The following is a 19,640-nucleotide window of genomic DNA, read 5'->3' as shown; positions in this document are numbered from 1 at the left end:
TAATTTAGTTTATATTTAAATTTCAAGTACATTTATTTCAAAAAAATGTACTGGATAAAAAAACTGATTAATACTGAATAATTTTCCTTAAATCCTCACAACCGCAGCAGTAACATCATGCACGTCTTGTGATAAATGCAACGCATCCCATGAGGACATGAGATGATATTGGAGTTTAGGAAACGCCTGATGTCGTGCAACCGAGGAGAGCGTTGTCTTCCACTCTTTCTCTCGAAACAAACTGAACTACCCATCAGGCTGGCTGGTGGACAATTTTGCATATCTACTGCATTTCTCAGTTCTACTGTAGCCCAGCCAACACAAACACAAAGAGCAACTGTCACGTTAAAAATGTGGAAAAAAAGGAAGAAGAAGAAATGTCTGTCTTTCTGGTTCATCTTGCATGTTCCGTTTCATATCATGCCACAGAAAGTTGGAACTGAATAAGAAATGACGCTTTTGAGGAAAGATCAAGTGTGTAACGATCTAACAGATGGATAGCTGACTAAATGAGCAGCTGATACATAGATAGTATTTATACATCATGGCCAGTTAGATGAAGTGTTTTCTGTTATTTGAGATATAATTTGTGTAAAAATATTTTTGGATGAGAATCACCTCTGCAGTGTTATATATATTTAATCCCTTATTTAGCAATATTTCGTGTATATCATACAAAAATAAGTAAGAACAGTTTTATGATATTGGCTCATTTTGCAAAAAGGCTACATGGTTTTTATTGCTTTAGGTTTAAGCAGCATTTATCTGGCTATGCAATGATGCATATAACGACAACATTAAATGAAGTGAATTACTTGCATAAAATTGCAAGCATTGTTATAGCTGTTTATTAAATGAGATCAGTAAATCTGTTTTTTTCTTAGCGTGCTGTTCAAAAACAATCAGGTTCAAAAGAATGAAACCACATTGAAATGCCACTTTTTTACGACTTTGAAAATATAAAGCAAAAAATATATATTTTTCTAGGTCATACAGACTCTTTGTAGAGATGTTCTTGTTTTCAATGGAGCACAAGATGATGTTTTTCATTATTTCCATTATGCTTGAGAACATGATCATAAGGTTTACACTAACTTCATCTCATTATAGCAAAAGAGAGATGAACCAAAAAGAATTTCTGCCAATCATGTAAATGTTTTAATTCAACTTTCACTCAAATTCTTAGGATAATAATACAGTTTGTAATAAATTAAAATGAAATAACATTTAGTAGCCTGAGACCTTTAAATCCCACTTTACGAAATTAAATAAAATATTGAGTTTAACCGATTTTAAAAAGTGAGCACTATAAAAAAGGGAAAAATGTGAAGGTTTGTGAACATACACCGACACACATTTTTACATGATTCATAATAGCCGCTTGTGTTTGACGCGAGCTAAATTACTGCACATTGCCGTTTCACACTATCAGACGTGGCTGTCAGGGCAGGAGGAATAAATTACAATGGATAGCATTTCCAGAGGTCTGATCTTGCTTAATTCCGATGAATCTTGTTGAAAGATACTGCATAAGACCAGAGCAAAGTTATACATCAATGCCTCTGTTCGCTGCATCCGGGTGAAATTAGGCATGTGATTTTAATTATGCCATTTGTTATGTATCCATTACATGTTTGGAATTGAGTTATATAAACTCCACAGAAGTGTGGAGCGTGAACATCGCGAAAAGTAATTTTCAGCATTTTTGTCTTGTTTTCCATAAAAACAAGATTTGTGTAATTGTGCAAGATAAGACTTAATTCAAGGGACATTAACAACTATTTTTGGTGGATAATTTTTCTTCTTTAACCAAAAACTGTTAAGTTTAAGCAAAATACATTTCTCTTTAGAAAATCATGTAATTTAGATTTTTAAGTACTTTAAGCCTATAAGCCTATATCTTGCAGTTGACTGAAGTTACATTGTGAGATATACACCGATCTGGCATAACATTATGACCACCTTCTAATATTGTCTTGGTCCCACTTTTGCTGCCAAAACAGCCCTGACCCGTCGAGGCATGGACTCTTCTAGACCCCTGAAGGTGTGCTGTGGTATCTGCACCAAGATGTTAGCAGCAGATCCTTTAAGTCCTGTAAGTTGTGAGGTGGGACCTCCATGGATCAGACTTGTTTGTTCAGCACATCCCACAGATGCTCGATTGGATTGAGATCTGGGGAATTTGGAGATCAAGTCAACACCTCAAACTCGTTGTTGTGCTCCTCAAACCATTCCTGAACCATTTTTGCTTTGTGTCAGGAGCATTATCCTGCTGAAAGAGGCCACAGCCACCAGGGAATACCATTTTCATGAAAGGGTGTACATGGTTTGCAACAATGCTTAGGTAGGTGGTACGTGTCAAAGTAACATCCACATGGATGGCAGGACCCAATGTTTCCCAGCAGAACATTGCCCAAAGCATCACACTGCCTCTGCCGGCTTGCCTTCTTCCCATGGTGCATCCTGGTGCCATGTGTTCCCCAGGAATGCGACGCACACGCACCCGGCCATCCACATGATGTAAAAGAAAACGAGATTCATCAGACCAGGCCAGCTTCTTCCATTGCTCCGTGGTCCAGTTCTGATGCTCACGTGCCCACTGTTGGTGCTTTGGGCAGTGGACAGGGCATGGACACCCTGACTGGTCTGCAGCTATGCAGCCCCATAAACACCATACACCTTTCTATCAGAACCAGCATTAACTTCTTGAGCAGTTTGAGCTACAGTAGCTCGTCTGTTGGATCGGACCACATGGGCCAGCCTTCGCTCCCCACATGCATCACTGACCCTTGGCCGCCCATGACCCTGTCGCCGGTTCACCACTGTTCCTTCCTTGGAGCACTTTTGATAGATACTGACCACTGCAGACCGGGAACACCCCACAAGAGCTGCAGTTTTGGAGATGCTCTGACCCAGTCGTCTAGCATCACAATTCAGCCCTTGTCAAACTCACTCAAATCCTTACATTTTTCCTGCTTCTAACACATCAACTTTGAGGACAAAATGTTCACTTGCTACTTAATATATCCCACCCACTAACAGGTGCCGTGATGAAGAGATAATCAGTGTTATTCACTTCACCTGTCAGTGCTCATAATGTTATGCCTGATCGGTATATTGTCACAATTATTATTTTTTTATCTGAAGTGGAAATGGGCTTCCATCATTTTTAGATTTTTTTTCTTTTTTTTTTATATACTGGAAAACAAGACAAAAATACTGATTGAATGAAAATGATTCAGTGCAGTGAAAGTGTGTGTGTTTAGATTTCTGCTACTCTTTGTCCAACAATGGTGAAAGAAACTATATTTTTATGTGTGGCAGTGTGATTATTTACTGTGTGTGTGTGTGTGTTTTAAGTGGAGAGCGAGAGAGATCTATTCTCGCCGGCTCTATTCAAGGCTATTATATGGAGTCAGCAGCATTATATCCACTGTTGCGGTGCACAGGACCTCACCTTTATCTGGCAGCACAGCCCTGCAGCTGTGCCTCTGGTCTTTTACCCCACGCTGGCACAATATACAGCATACAGGTGTGCCATGAACAAACACAAGCAAACAAGTAGCTAAACAGAAAAATCCAGACTCAATCATACATACAAACACACATATATTATTTATTTTTGCATTTAAAAGAGGCAAGAAAAATGGAGAGATAGATTAGGATAAGTGAGTGTTTTCTCCCTGTGAACAATGCAGCAGGATAGCCACCTCAAACTAGGTTTGTGTTAAGAAATATTCAACTATTTTCAGCTAAAAATGATATTAAGTTATATCATGATGTATTAGATCGATATCGATTCTTAAACCCCAAGAATCGATTTTTGAAACCGTAATATAATTGTTAAAACTTCCAAGGATCAGCATTCTTCCCTAAAAATGATCAGACAGACTAAACCGTAAGTCGTAGAGACTTGAAACTATGAGGACTGGTAGTACTCACACCATCTACAACATCACCAAGGCTCGCCCCATTAGGCCTGACGGAGGAGCTACAGTGGTCAAAAGTATGTCTTATGTTGTTGGAATCCTTGGCTCAAGACAGACATTTTTGGATATTTTGGATTTTTTTGAAAAATCTACTTTGTGCGAACTAGTCCCAGGTTTTTGGCCTGATCAGACCCAAACCAGTGCAGCAAGATTCTCCAGAGTCTGATTGTTAATAATTATCAAAAAAAAAAAAAAAAAAGTTGAAATTTTGAGTCACGGTCCTAAAGGGCCGCCAAAACGTTTGAAGTAGCTGGAGCAGGGTTGCCAGGTTTTCACAAAAAACCCACTTAATTGCTACTTAAACTATCCCAAAACTAGCCCAATCACGTTTCAGGGGGGTCTCCCGGTAAAAATCACATTCCAGGGGGTAAAATCCACATTTTGTCTGTAAAATTCGCATTCCAAGGGCTAAATATTATGTTATTTGGGGTCGCTTCAGCCCACGGACATGAAAAACAACCCATGGCAACAGTGTCAAAGTAGCCCAATTCCACGGGAAAACCGCGGACTTGGCAATGCTGAGCCACAAAAATGGCTATAACTCGTGAACGGAATGAGATATTTTCACCAAACTCAGCACTCCTATGTAAGAGCTCATTCTGTGGTCGCATGAAAATCGGCATGCAGTGTCTTTGTCCGAGGTGCCAGGATTGTCTATGAGGACTTTGACGTGCCTCCGCCATCAGCCAATGAAGTTTGAGCAGCTATCAGACAAGGTTAACGGAGGCCGATTGAAACGAAACTTGCTGGGCCTGTTTGACTCATGGCCCTAGAGGCCTGTGAGAAATTTGAAAGAAATCGGCCACCAGGGGGTGCCTTCATGTTTTTCACATACGTAAAGGATTGTGTATCATACGATTTTTCGCACACACCCACAACATTCGTACCACATGGTAGAACTCCTCATTCTGAGCAACTTTGCCTCTAGGACCGCGGCTGTCCATCGAATCGTTCATTAAATATTGGAGGTTATTTAAAAAAACTACTTTGGCAAACTAGACCTAGGTGTTTGGCTCAACCTCGATAACTGTTAAAAAGCTTTATAAACCATATATTTCCTATGGTAAATTGCCTGTATTGGCTGTAAATGGCCTTTTCCATCTATGATCGAGATGAGGCTTGTTAATTAAAACATAATACCTTTTTACACATGTGCTTGAAGGCCTAAAGCGCTTATCCCGATAATTGCTGCTCGCAGCTATATTTATTAGATATAATTGTAATATTTTCTGCGGTTACGCTGCTTTTGTGTATGTAGTCAAACAGACCTTGGTGGTCAAAAAGTCAACAGAGTCAGAAAAGAAACAGAAAGAAAGTGGTAAAGGAGGAGAGGACTAAAAAGAGAAGCAGAGGGGCTAAAAGGGAGAGATGGACAATAAGGAAGTGCCACTAAAAGAATGAGGCAGAAGAGAGCTGAGAAGAGAGCAGGCCGAGTGAGAGAGAGAGAGAGAGGGAGGGAGTAACCACGGCTGGATCGCAATGGGAGGTAAAGCCCGATCATTTATAAAAGGTAAACGCTGTCAGGACGCGGGGCGTTTAAGAAGCGCACAGACTCAGGTGTGATTTACGAGCACACTGCAGGGGTTATAAATCACTGCACGGCCGCCGCACCACAACTCTCTCTCTCTCTCTACAACGCACACACTGCATTACAATACCAACAGTATTGCTGGAGATGAATGGTGATCGAGTGAGTGAAAGAGGAAGAAAGAGGGACACTTCTTTATAATACTTATCAGAAATGCACTACTAGTCAAAACAGAAGTATATTTTCTCTCTCTCTCTCTCTCTCTCTCTCTCTCTCTCTCTGTGAGCGTGTGGTCTACAGCTGGCATATCTCTTCCAGATGAGACGGATAATGAGATTTGTCAGAACCTCTTTATTTTCACTTGCTAAAATCCTGTGAAATTGCATTTTAACAACTGTAAAACAAGTGTGAGGACGTTATGATTATACATCATGCTCCAGTCATTGTGGGAATTAAAAATTGACCTCTGACACTTCTAAAACGTAGTAAGCTGCCTGGTTGCCTGCCTACATAGGCAGCTAACTTTTTCTAAGGCAGCATCCTAACTGAAGAAGAACGTAGAATTATTTGGAGTTATTATTATTATAATGTCATTATTAAAATAAAAACTGTCTTATGTGCATTTGATATTTTGATCATTTTAATATTTAATATAACATAGATTCCCTTCTATTAAAAACTGACGTTCACGCTTGTGAATCAAAATTGAATTGAATTGTGAAATTTGCCAATGCCATTGCCTATTATTCATTATTATTACAATTCTTATTTTATATAATTGTAATATTTTCTGCTGTCACGCTGCTGCATCACTGCTTTTGTGTATGTGGTCAAACAGGCATTGGTACTGGTAAACAGTGTTGGGGGTAACGCATTACAAGTAACTTGAATTACATAATCAGATTACTTACAAATAACTAAGGTAACACATTACTTTTAAATTTACAACAAAATATTTGTTACTTTTTTAAATGAGCAATTCCAGTTTTGTTTTCCCATTTATTGACTGACAGCTCTCCTGTTCCCATGTTGAGAGAAATCGTAAGTGCTGAGACGTAACGCAAAAGTAATGTAACGCATTGCTTTCTATAAAAAGTAACTAAGTAATGCAATTAGTTACTTTTTTAGGGAGTAGTGCAATATTGTAATGCATTACTTTAGTAACTTTCCCCACCACTGCTGGTCAAAAAGTCAACAAAGATAGAAAAGAAACAGAAATAAGGTGGTAAAGGAGGAGAGGACTAAAAAGAGAGGCAGAGGGGCTAAAAGGGAGAGATGGACAATAAGAGGAAGTGGCAGTAAAAGAATGAGGCAGAAGAGAGCAGGCAGAATGAGAGAGAGAGGGAGTTTGTCTACATAGGCAACAACTTTGTATAGCATGAGCACCATACAAACGAAGAACCACACTAGAAGTTTTCAATGGAGTTTGATGTTAGCATATTGCTAGGATAAAAATGCTACCAAGCATAAAAATACACAACAGACTTTAATAAGTATAAATATAATACAGAATAGTAATTTTCTGATTGAGATTGAATGATTGAAAAGTAGTATGGTTCAGTACTGAATATAATGAAAGAATAAACAGTCACCTGACATTAACTGTATCATAAATTGTGCTTCTTATACTCAAATAGCTTTATATAAGGCTAAATTTCAGGTTGGTCCAGCTAACTCACATGTTCAGTCTCTGTTTGGAACTTCATACTGAAGCTGCAGTGACGCAACTACTTCACCAATTGGTGATTGGCCTTTTATTTAGAAGGCGGGACTTATTCCTCCATATTTAGCATTGCATTGTCTCCCACACATAGTAACCCTCACAGCAAAAGAACTCCGCGGCGGATCGGCCGCCTTCCGGAACGTATCCGCGAACGGACCCGTATCGGCATCTACTTGCACGCAGTGACGGATCCGCAATGAAGGCGGATCGCGGACCCGCCGTGGCTCTGCGCTGCATCCGCTCCGCATCCGCGATCAAAACCTTACCTGCAAATTGATACAGCCATTACAGTAAATTGGTGCGCGTCTGCGGATCCAACATGGGTCCGCTCAGGATTCACTGATTGACAGTAGAATTTACGGCGCCGCCCGGAGGCGGAGCTGATCCTCTGGGTGGCGCCAAAACGAATGTGACAATCACGCAGGTTTGGCGACTTGAATGCGGATTTGCCTAGGAGTCTCCTGCTGTGTGGGAATACAAGCTGTCTTGGTGTATATGTCTTTGGTATAAATTTTAATTTAATCAACATTTCTTTTTACTTTAACCATCTTGGATGATTTTTTCATTGATCTTAATTGCACTGTAGTGCACTCTGGGACTTTGTTTTCCATGAAGGACACATCACAGTCACTAAAACAAGGTATCTTAGAAGGCTTCCTCCATAATGTTACTGCCTTAAAGTGGACCTATTATGTCCCTTTTTACAAGATGTAACATAAGTCTCAGGTGTCCCTCGAATGTGTCTGTGAAGTTTCAGCTCAAAATACTCCCCAGATCATTTATAATACCATGTTGTAAATGGAATGTTTGAGTGGAAGGAAAAGCATGCTGTTTCCGTGCATGTATCTTTAAATGCAAATGAGCTGCTGCTCCCTACCCTGCTTTCCAGAAGAGGGCGGAGCCCAGCTTATGCCTCTGCCACAAGCTAACAAAACATCTGTCTGTGAACGTAAACAGCAAGCAAAGAAATCGCATGTGTATATTAAATCTCACTGTGTATTAAAGTGAAAGCAGTACCCACTCCGATATGAATCAAACAACAAAAGAAAAACAGAAAATCATTCACTGCTCTTGACTGAATAACTTTAGTAGCTTTAATAAGAATAAATATCTACTTCAGTGCTGCTGTTAAATGCTTTTGCGAGGAGATAAACATGGCGGACTGTGTATAGCTCTCTCTCAGGGCGGGTCTATGCTAATAGGGCAGAGTCTGTCAGCAGTCGTGGGAAGCTGAAGAAGCTACAGTCTGCAAACTCTTGTTCTGAGACACTACTTATGATTTATGGGAATTAAAAAAAGAGGAGTGGGTGGATTTTTACCAATATAGGGTGGTTGTGCACACACTGCCAACACACATTTATGTTCAAACACACATAATAGGCCCCCTTAAAAATGATGCCTATGCTGACGCATTAGAATGCTGGCTAGTTAGGTTTTGGAATAAAGCTTATTATATATGCTAGTCTGTTCTGGCAAATCCATTTGCTTGATAAATAGCAGAATAAAAAATGATCAGTGTAATATAATGATGTTTGGCTGATTATAATAGGATCTAATCTGTCATTGGGTTAATTGTAAACTTTTTACAAGGGCCCCTAGAAAAATAACCCTAAAAAGGAGCAAAGTGTTTTCACAGCATGTTCAAATAAGGTCCATAATTCAACACTGCAATATTTGTACTTCACCATCTTGCTGGCATGAGCCGTTCTGACAGAAAAAGGCCTAAAATGGATTCAAACCACCACATTTGGCAGGCCTTGACATATTTAATCATGTACAATATAATACACATTTCACTTATAAATGCTGGTCTCAATTTTTTCCTTCTATCTGTGCCAGTGGGGGCTAATTTTCAGCTAATCTCTTCCAAGACACACTGGATGAGTTCGTGTGTGTGTGTGTGCGCGTGTGTGTGTGTGTGTGTGGGAGGGTGTGCGTCAATGCTAGGTCACTGCTCTCTTGTCATGTAGATGACAGACACATAGTTGGCATTCTGGAGGTCTTGAGATGTACGACTTCTCTCTTCTCTCGTGCCTGTTTGCGGCATTGCCGCTTCGTTGGCTTCACACGAGTGGGGCTAGAGGAGAGGCCGCGTGTCAGCGTGACTGCGGACCCTCATTCACATGTCATTGCTGGGGTGTGACTGGGTCTTTGGGGTGAGCCGAACAAACACACACACAGCCCTTTGTTTTCATCACTAGAGTGTAGTGTTCACTTTTTTGCTGAGCCCAACCAAACCGGCTGTGTCAGTGAACTCTCTCTTGTCTACCAAACCGCTGCAATGTCCTTACATCGCTTTACATTTGTGTACCGCTCGCTTGAACAGACAGCGCACTGTTTAGCAAGCCAGTGCGGTAAGAGAGGTCAGGGAAAGATGATGAGATGGGGTTTAAGCCTTGATTTGGTCAAATCAGAGCAGGCTAACCGCTGTCTTGGCCTGCGAAGATTTGAGTAGATTTTAAGAGGGTATTGATGGAAATTCGTGAAGGTAAAAACAACAGAAATTCTTAGGGTGATATAAAAATCCAATGATTACATACTGATCAAATTGCCTCTTATAAATCAGACCACAAAAGGGCCTCAAAAAGGGCTTGCAAATCCTCTCTAGAGAACAAATGTGGATTAGTTATTGTGGGGCAATTAACTGTAGCTGAAATTCTCAAAATTTGTCTTTTTGATGAATATTCAGTATATCTAGTTTGATGTATTCGCTCTGAAATGGCTTGATTGAATGAATAAGTGGTTTATTTTCAGTTAGAGGAACCATAATTTCCACCAGATACTCAAGATTTAAAAAAAATAAATAAATAATAAAATAATAAAAATAATAAAAGATAAATGAAAATGTTTTCCACAGTATTTTTTATTAAATACTTGTTTAAAAAAAAAAAATCGCATTTTTGGCCTGTATTTCAGATATTTCTTTTTTTTTTTAAATGAGTAAATTCTTTTTGTAAATTTTTCTTCAGTGTATAAACAGTAATCTTTACCTACATATACAGTATTTTTGCTAAAGCTTTTTAATGTATGAAAAATATGCAGAGATTTCTGTGCCACTCATAAAACATCTCTCTCAGTGCTCTCATACTCGTGAATCACAAGACAAGGAAGGATTTTCAAACTGGTCTAAAAGCCCAGCCTTTAGGAAACTTAATGGCCAATAAAAAGTGCATTCAGGAATATTCGATATTCACAGTGTTACTTAATTATATATCGCCAGTAAAATCATTGCAAACATATTGTGAATATTCTATATATCACCCAGCCCTGATTGAACCCATATTTAGGGATGTGTTTTAGACGTGTGTCTAAGAGCCTCAGTGAATGGTAACAGGCCAGTAAAGCTGTGTGGAGCCACTCCTCCAGATGAGACAAGGCTTTTAAGTGCTGCTCGGGGGTCAGTGTGCACATGGGGGTCATGATCACAAATGACCTGTGTGCGCCAAGCTCTCAGAGTCAAAAGCAGCGTGGCATGACAGTGATTTGTTCCTATGGACATGCAGTGGAAATGCAGCCGTTTTCTCTTTTAATATCAGAGTATCAAATTCATTTATCAGAGTAATAGTATAAGTTCATGTTATTATAGAAATTCTTAAGTAGTCATTCTTATAAAAATAATACTTTTTAATGAACTAGTGCACATTTGTATATACTGTATGTATGTATGTGTATGTGTGTGTGTATACATATGTATATATATTAGGGCTGTAAGTGTTACCATAATTCAAAATCCTTAAAATTGATTTATTTATTTTAAAATAATTTAATGCAAATAACTCAAATTGCTGAAGCACGTGAAGTTGCATCATTAATGTAATTTACGTCACGCAGTTCCATGATCTCAGAAGTCCAGGCTTATTACATCAGAGATGGAAGAGAGAACAATGACTCGTCGTGCCCCATTTTCAGTGAATTATTCATTCCAGTGTCTGTTTAGCTTTAAAACACGAGCTCTGTCATATTCTGTCATTGTTTCTGAGGAGCTTGAGCCCTCATGCATCGTGCTGTGTGTAGTAGTACGTACTGTATATGCAGTCAGGTCAAGGCGGTTGGTTTAAGGTTTTCTTTTTTGTGTGTGTGCATAATGTAAATGTATGAATTATGTGGACTCCTTATATCATTAAGGTTATTTGGTGTCCTTTTGGAGTCTTCAAGTGCCCCTTTTTTGGAAAGACACGTAAATTTACTTTGAAAAAGCTTGCAGAATATATATATATGAAATATATATATATATATATATATGTTATATGTGGGGCACAAAGTGAATATACAGTGGGAGATACTGTTGCCAGTGTTGCTAATGGAGATGTCAGAGAGGGCTGAAGCAGACTAGCTGTGGCTGATGTGTTGATTTCCCTCAGGATCTCCTCCCTGCCCGGTTACACTGCTTTACATTCCAGAGGGAGACGCTTAATGCAAGACTGACATGAAACCATCCATATGTATCGCCAAACCCCAGCAGCTCACTGCAAATGGGCTTTTCTTTTCTTTGCTTTTGAGCAGGAACAATTGTTATCTACAATCATTTTATACCTTTATAGTCCTACTGTATGTCAGCAATTGACTGACTATTTTTTCTCTTGCTCTTTTATTTATTTATTTATGAAATTACATTCTGGCTACACTTTAATGTAATTTTTTTAGAGAATATATCTTGAATGAAGTTCAGTTATTTTAAAAAAATATTTTCTCTAGTGGTGCATGATTTATCAGAACCATGTCGGTTATTGGCCAATATTAATATTATTATTATTGTTTTAACTAAATCATCCATGTTGGATATTTATCAGCCAATATTATATTTAAAATGTTAGCTTTTAATTTGTAAAATAATAAACATTTTTAATGGTGCATCCCCATTTCTCTTAATTTAACTTGTTTTTAGGATGTTCAGATAATTTAGCTTAAAATACCCAACAGATAATTTTTGATAGCATGTTAAAATTGCCACTTTTTGTGGTTGACCAAAAATGCACCGTTTCAGTGTGTGCCCTTTAAATGCAAATGAGCTGCTGCACTCGGCCTAAGAGGGCGGAGCTTCACAAGCTGATTCTCCGTGACAGGATTCAGTCAGGATGCGCTATAATGTCAGAAACTGCGAATATATGCTGCATGGAGATAGAACAGGTATAGTTTAGTTTAATTACGGTTATAACTACTATTGTCTTCTTGTTTTTATCTATATTAGTGCAAGCCTGTTGTACCGTCTGAATGATGGCCAAAACTTTACAGATGAGTTTTATGTTTATTGTACTTCACACAAAATATGAAGCGTCTGTCTTCACTCTAGAAAATCACTGTAAGAGCTTAATAAAACAGTGCAAGTGTGCATTAAAATATTACCCATAAACTCTCTCTCTCCCTTGCATTATCATCAACATACACAGCGAATTAGGCCATCCTTAAAAATATTTTGGTTTGCAGTAACAGTAAAAAAAAAAAAAAAAAAGGTCGGTAGGTAGGTCTATATTTTTTTTTTTCCAAGTTTCAATGTAAAAAAAAAAGTACAATTTTGGTGATGGTGATTAAGTAGGTATGAATTTAAACAAATTAGCATATTGTGACGTCACTGACTGGGTCTTTCAACCCGTGCCTTCGGGCACAGCCGTGTTTCCACTGTCGGGCCTAAAGTGGGCGTGCTAGTGCGCGCCAGGGCCAGTCGCGTTTCCACTGTCACTTTCGGGGCTTGATCGTGCCTCATCGGGGCTTCCTCGGGGCCAACGGCCCGGGTTTTTCGGCCCGCCGAATACCTTGGTCCAAAGCAGGCCAGCTCGGGCTTGAGGAGGAAGTGGTTACGAACAAAGGCGGAGTTTATCTGTGTGTTGAGACGGAGGCGCCGATGATTACATGTAGGTTACCAGCTAACACCAGCATTAAAGACTTTTAAAATCATTTTAGCTCAAAACTCACTTTCAGACAGCAGCAAGTGTTTTAAATAACTTATGTTTGTGATCCGATGTGGATTCTGATCACCAAGACTATGCGCGCTATTACCATAGTAAACATGGTAAATACTACGGCTTGAAGAAATTAGACAAATATACGTAGCCTATCACAATCATGTAATTATTTTATCTGTCAGCACGTCTCGTCTCTCAACGGTTTGAGACGAAGCAAACGCACCGGCCATAGTGTGACATCCGTTAACCAATAGTGTAAACATAGATGGCGTCACGGGTTTTTATTTAAAAGAAAGAACGTAGCCTTCGTTTGTATGTAGGCCTAGGCTATTTATATATTTACAATACTTACTAAAATACAATTAATATTATTTTATTGCTTTTGTATTAGTTGTTTGAAGAGTAAAAAAAAAAAAATTGGTCGGTCTTAACGCAAATTTACAACCGGCAAGTCGGTCGGACTTAAAGCAAAAAAAAATTAAAATTTGAGTCGGTCCGAAATTGACAGGGTCGGTCGGGTTACGGCAAACAAGAATATTTTTAAGGATGGCCTTACACAGAAACACTCGTTACAACTAACAGTAAACAAATCTATAAAGACCTTATGCCTTTTCAGGTGGTGCTTAATAAACTTTATATCCGTAAATCAACTCTGATGAACTGTAATAAAGTGCTCTCACCTTCATTACTGCCATATCCAGTATCACTCTGGAGACTGTAAACTGGATCACGAACAGTTTACTGATCTATCCTTGAGTAACACATTTTTAGCACAACCTCTGTTTTGTATTGTCCCTTTGTATTGACATTCGTTCACAAAGCAGTCCGGTGTGAAATAATTCGCGCAGACATAATCGAATTTCGGTAGAGTTGAGGGAGCATTTTCTTGGAAAACAAAATTAATCCACCTCGTCTTCAGCGGCTCAGATTTAGGGAGTAAATGGAGAGAGATATGTGGATTAATCCAGCTACAGAACACCTAAAACGCTTGGGAGACATTCTCGTCAGTGCAGTAATGGTGGACTGTGAACGCGCTCAGGGCGGTTCTATATTCAAACAGCAGTGTCTGTCAACATTCGTGGGCGGGGCCTGTGGCTTTTGTGACGTCACACTGCCAGGAATCCGGAAACGGCTTGTTCTGAGACACTGCTTATGATTTATGGGGATTTTAAAAAAAAAGGAGTGGTTGGATTTTTATCACTATAGGGTGATTGTGTACACACACTGCCAGCACACATTTATGTCCAAACACCATGCAAAAGGGAATTTTGCATAATAGGTCCCCTTTAAAACAAAATACTAATTAAGAAAATGATTTTTCACTGCGTAAACAGAACGTAAAAGTAAGATAGATGGTTAGATAAATAAACATCTGACTCCTACTGTTCTCCAACTAACTCTCTGTGTAATGATCATGCAGCTCATCCACATGGCTTGCTAATTGCCACCTTTATAATTCTGCTTGACACTGTCTAGACAACATAAACGGAGCTCTAAACGAGAGTTCATCTAGTACTGTCAGTCAATGTAGCCATCTCACTCTTGTCACAATTCCTCCAGTTTCCCACCAACACCCCAACTCCACCTCTATTTCCATGCTCTTCTCTTGTGTAAAAACGACTCAATTCATATTAATGAAGTAGTCCATGGGGGCAGTTTAGAGTCGCTTCTTGTGCTCGGCCATCCATCATAGATACCGAGAAAAAAAACATTTATATCTTTATCTCAAAGATTATATGCTAATGTGAACTAAAACTAAACTTACTGTAAATATCACAAGTAGAGGACGGTAAGCGTCCGTCTCCAATCTGAGGCCTGGTCACACATATTATTTTGTCTCTCAGTCCAGCAGTCTCCCTGTGTGAGCATGTTACTTTGCTTGTATAATATGCGTATTTGTTTAAAATCCTTCCTGACCGTAAACGAATGAGATTTTTTTTCTGTGTCGTTTGACTCACTGCGTCTTGCTAGCGGGCAATCTCTCATCAGCACCACTTATTTAGAGCAAATTTGGTCTGTGCCGATATTAAATATTCATATGCTGGCTAGATAAAGGCAGACAGGAGTGAAGGCTGCTGTGGGCTGGAGATATCGCCGTCCCACGGTCCCCCGGCCCCCTCATTGTTTCGATTTAGCACGGTGCATGACGCTAAGTCATTTTCTGGAACAAATTACGTATCTAACTTGTGTCACAATGTATCAGTCACATTAGGGTGGATGATGGGAGTGAGCCACTTGGAGGAGGAGAAAAAGCTCCTGAAGTCAGGTCAGCAGCTCTCATCTTTAAACCAAGCAGAAAATTTAATTAAAACCCCTGATATGGGGTGAGGGGGAAGATGGCTTTCATGTAACAAGAGGGGTCTGTCCTATCAGCAGTAGCCTGCTGCCTTTACTGCTGCACATGCATAAACACAGGGCAAATATCTGCTAATTAGCAAGTTATTTTTTTCTCTAAAGTAGATCTCTCTAAATGCTAATTTATTATTCATATACTCATTTATTAAATTGACTGTATTGTATCAGTTCTGTTGTATTTCTCTCTTAGTAATTGTTCTTTTGCAATATTCTTAGAATAATTTAAAAAATCACCATAAATAACAGACTGATATTGAGGCAGAAGTGATTTACTGTAAACTTGATCAGAGCAGTAGACATAATTAATTGATTTTACAGTGAAAAGCCCTCTAATCCACCCTCATGTTTTTGTCTGATTGCTCTTAAAGCTGCAGTGGCATTGATATTCCATACCGTGGGATTTTGGCATTTGAGAAAAGGTCGAGTTAAAAGAGATTTTCAAAGTTTTTCCTATAATATCACATTAAAGGGGTCTTTGATTATGATTTCAATTTTTTAACTTTAGTTAGTGTGTAATGTTGCTTTTTAAACGTAAAAACATCTGCAAAGTTACGATGCTCAAAGTTCAATGCAAAGGGAGATATTTTCTTTTACAGAAATCGCTTTTTAAGGACTACAACAAACGGATGGTAGGGACTACAACGAGCTTCTTCCCGGGTTTGTTGACATCACTAACCCTAAAATTTACATAAACCCCGCCCTCGAGAATACGCAACAAAGGGGGTGAGGCCATGTTGGAGAAGAAGAAGAGGTGTTGTAGTAGAGTGTTGTTACCATGCCGTCATTTTACATCAGACTGCTTCACAAATGAGTGTCAATTCAATGCTGGATTTGAACAAAAGATGAACATGACGGCACATGCTAGTCGATGAGTTGAATCAACTCCACAGCAACTACATAAATTTATCCACTAACCATTCAGAAACATCCAGTTTCATTCTAAAAGTTGTAACTTCTTCCTGAGTCTCTCCATCATTGTCGACTCCGGTTTGAACAATGTAAGGCTGAACACCGTTACTGACAATCCTCATTTTGGCTGCGTGAGATTCTCCAGCTTTGTTGTTGTTGAGCAACCAAAGCACGAGCTGTTAAAGCTCCGCCCTCTTTTGGAAAGCAGACCAGGAGCAGCAGCTCATTTGCATTTAAAGGGAAACACACAAAAACAGCTTGTTTTTTGCTCACACCCAAATAGGAGCAAATTTGACAAGCTAAATTATCCTTGGGGTATTTTGAGATGAAAATTTACAGACACATTCTGGGGACACCAGAGACTTATACCATCTTGTAAAAGGGGCATAATATGTCCCCTTTAAGAAACATGGCATCAGGTTACAGGAATATTCTGTATTATACAAAGTCAAGCTCAGTCAACAGCATTTGTGGCATAATGTCGGTTACCACAAAAATTTATTTTCACTTGTTCATCATTAATTAAATCATCAGGACTACACTTGGGATATAATATGACAATGTTTATGTATTTGGTCTTTGGTCTTAAAGGTCCCGTTCTTCGTGATCCCATGTTTCAAACTTTAGTTAGTGTGTAATGTTGTTGTTAGAGTATAAATAAAATCTGTAAAATTTTAAAGCTCAAAGTTCAATGCCAAGCGAGATATTTTATTTAACAGAAGTCGCCTACATCGAACGGCCAGTTTGGACTACATCCCTCTACTTCCTTCTTTAATGACGTCACTAAAACAGTTTTTTGACTAACCTCCGCCCACAGGAATACACAAGAGTTGCGTTTGTAGAGTGTGTTTGTCGCCATGTCTTCGAAACGCTGTTATTTTCATCCCGCAGTCCAATCACCGGGTCTGATTCCGGCTCAAATTGATAGGGTAAAATTAAAGACATGTTTACAATAACACTGAGCGCATGCATCTCCACGTTATGGTAAGAGGCGTGACCTTTCCGGGCAAGGTTCGCTAAGCTGCTGTCGAATCACAACACAGGAACCGCTGGCACAATCACAACTCATTACGTATTTCTGAAGGAGGGACTTCATAGAACAAGGAAGTCATCAGCCCGTTTTTATGACAGTGGAAACAGCGGTATACAGATAAGTAAATTATGTGAAAAATACTGTGTTTTTTTACACGCGAAACATGAACACATGTTATATTGCACACTATAAACACAATCAAATCTTCAAAAAACCACGAAAAACAGGACCTTTAATGTATTTGCGCTGCTGCTGCTGCAGAGCAAGTACTGAGACTTACTATTACCATTTCATTTACAGACATTGCTGTGAACATGTAAGACATGCTGCTGCACATGTAACATACATGAATTAACCCGGTAAGCAGATCTTTACAGGTGGAGCTGAGGAAGGTGAAGGGTTTCTGAAAGCGCGCTGCAGACTGCTAACAGCAACACTACCGGTATTTGTTTGAATGTTGATCCTCAGCTTTGCTATGTAGATAATGACGCGAGCACTAACGAATGAGTTAAAGACCTATCAGACATATCATAGAGTTTCATGCCAGAACTAGGTAATTAATTTAAAAAAAAAAAACAGTGACTGGTACCTGTGTCGCAGTTTTGACATGTGCAAAGAGTATAATTTTATAGAAGCACTTTCACATTCAGAACCACATTAATTCATCTGTGAAAACTAGTCTATGTGAGCTGCTGTATGAAGTTGCTTAATTAGGTTTTATGGTCATTTTAGGCATTATGTTGTCATGGAAACACAAAAAAGGTTCTTTTTTATACCGAAATTCTTAACATGCACATTACGTACAGTACATGCATTTTGTGGCTACACTATTGAAACAGTAAGATTTTAAAGTTTACACATTGGCCGCATTCACTTCCATTGTAAGTGCCTCTATGTAAAACATCTGTAAACCAGAATATTCCTGACTAAACGGCATCCCGTCCACATTGCAGCTATTTAGGAAGAGACAATCTCACCAGCAAATAAAACGACAATATATTTGAAATATTAAGTAAATATTTTAATCTTATTATTGCTCTTGGCACAGACTTGTTTTGTAAAACCCAAAGTTGGCAGGTAGTCTAGTTGCGCTCTGTGAATTATGAAGGAAAATGTACAAATGTTAGAATGCCCTACATAATGACATTCCTAATATGAGCAGGGCTGCAAATGTGCCACTCCCTGCTTGTTCTTTACTGTCTCTAGTGTCTTTCAGGGACAGAAGAGTATTAATAGTGTCTGTCAGGCTCTCGGTCTGTGTAACTCGGGGGCCATTTTTCTCTCCGTTACCCACCTCCATCTTCCTCCGCTCCTCATCCTCCTCCCTTAAGCTGGCCTTTTAAATGCAGTTCCTGCACACTGGGAGCCATCATATCCACTTAAAACAAAGGGGATTCATCAGGCCTGTCTCCCCCTCACTACTGAACCGTTCCTGGAGACTAAATTACGTCCTGTGTGCCTGACTGGAGGTGCTGGAAATAAATGGGTCTGGATATAATGGTTGCAGCCCATGGGTAATATTCCTGTGAGAGGGAGTGAGGGAATGATAGAGCAGGAGGAAATCATTTTTACTGAATATTTCTCAGCTCGTACGCCACTGAAATTTGCCCTTGTTTTGACAGTTAGCATTTTTTGCTCGGCAAATCCTCCTCCGTCTCTCCCTGCCTCTGTGTATCCGTGCTTGAACCTTTACACCTCTCTGTGGTACAGATGGTTTCATTTTATACGAGATAAAACCGCGTTTGGTGGAACTGATTAAACAGAGAACAACATCCCCATCTGCCATTTATTCCCATATAAAATTGCTTGGGCAGATGCTGACATCTTTGGACATGATTGATTCACCTCTGACTGGAGCACAAGGGAAGGGTGGGGGGGTGGGCGGCTCTCATAGGGCTCCAGCTGCCCATCCAACACACACACAGTCACTTTACCAGTGCAATCACAGCTCGCCTTGATTAGACTTGGGCAGGTGAGCGCAGGACACTTTAATCATGATCAGTCCTTGGCCAGTAATTCCCCTTTTGTGTCAGAGTGAGAGACAGAGAGTGTGTGTGTGTGTGTGTGTGTGTGTGTGTGTGTGTGTGTGTGTGTGTGTGTGTGTGTGTGTGTGTGTGTGTGTGTGTGCGTGCGTGTGTGTGTCTATGTGATAATACAACATTGCTGTTATTTTATAAGTATGCATCTGATAAGTGCATGACAT

At 39.4% G+C, this 19,640-nt stretch overlaps 1 long non-coding RNA gene across 1 annotated transcript in view; it reads left to right on the top strand.

Annotated features, from left to right (window-relative positions):
* The window catches only part of LOC125269111, a 180,407-nt gene that overhangs the window by 102,311 nt on the left and 58,456 nt on the right, over positions 1 to 19,640 (top strand). The window lies entirely within an intron of this gene.

The sequence above is a fragment of the Megalobrama amblycephala genome, linkage group LG5, assembly GCF_018812025.1.
Source record: "Megalobrama amblycephala isolate DHTTF-2021 linkage group LG5, ASM1881202v1, whole genome shotgun sequence".
In the NCBI taxonomy this organism is placed as follows: Eukaryota; Metazoa; Chordata; class Actinopteri; order Cypriniformes; family Xenocyprididae; genus Megalobrama; species Megalobrama amblycephala.
Note: the sequence above shows the minus strand (reverse complement) of the source record. Positions and strands in the feature narration are given on the sequence as shown.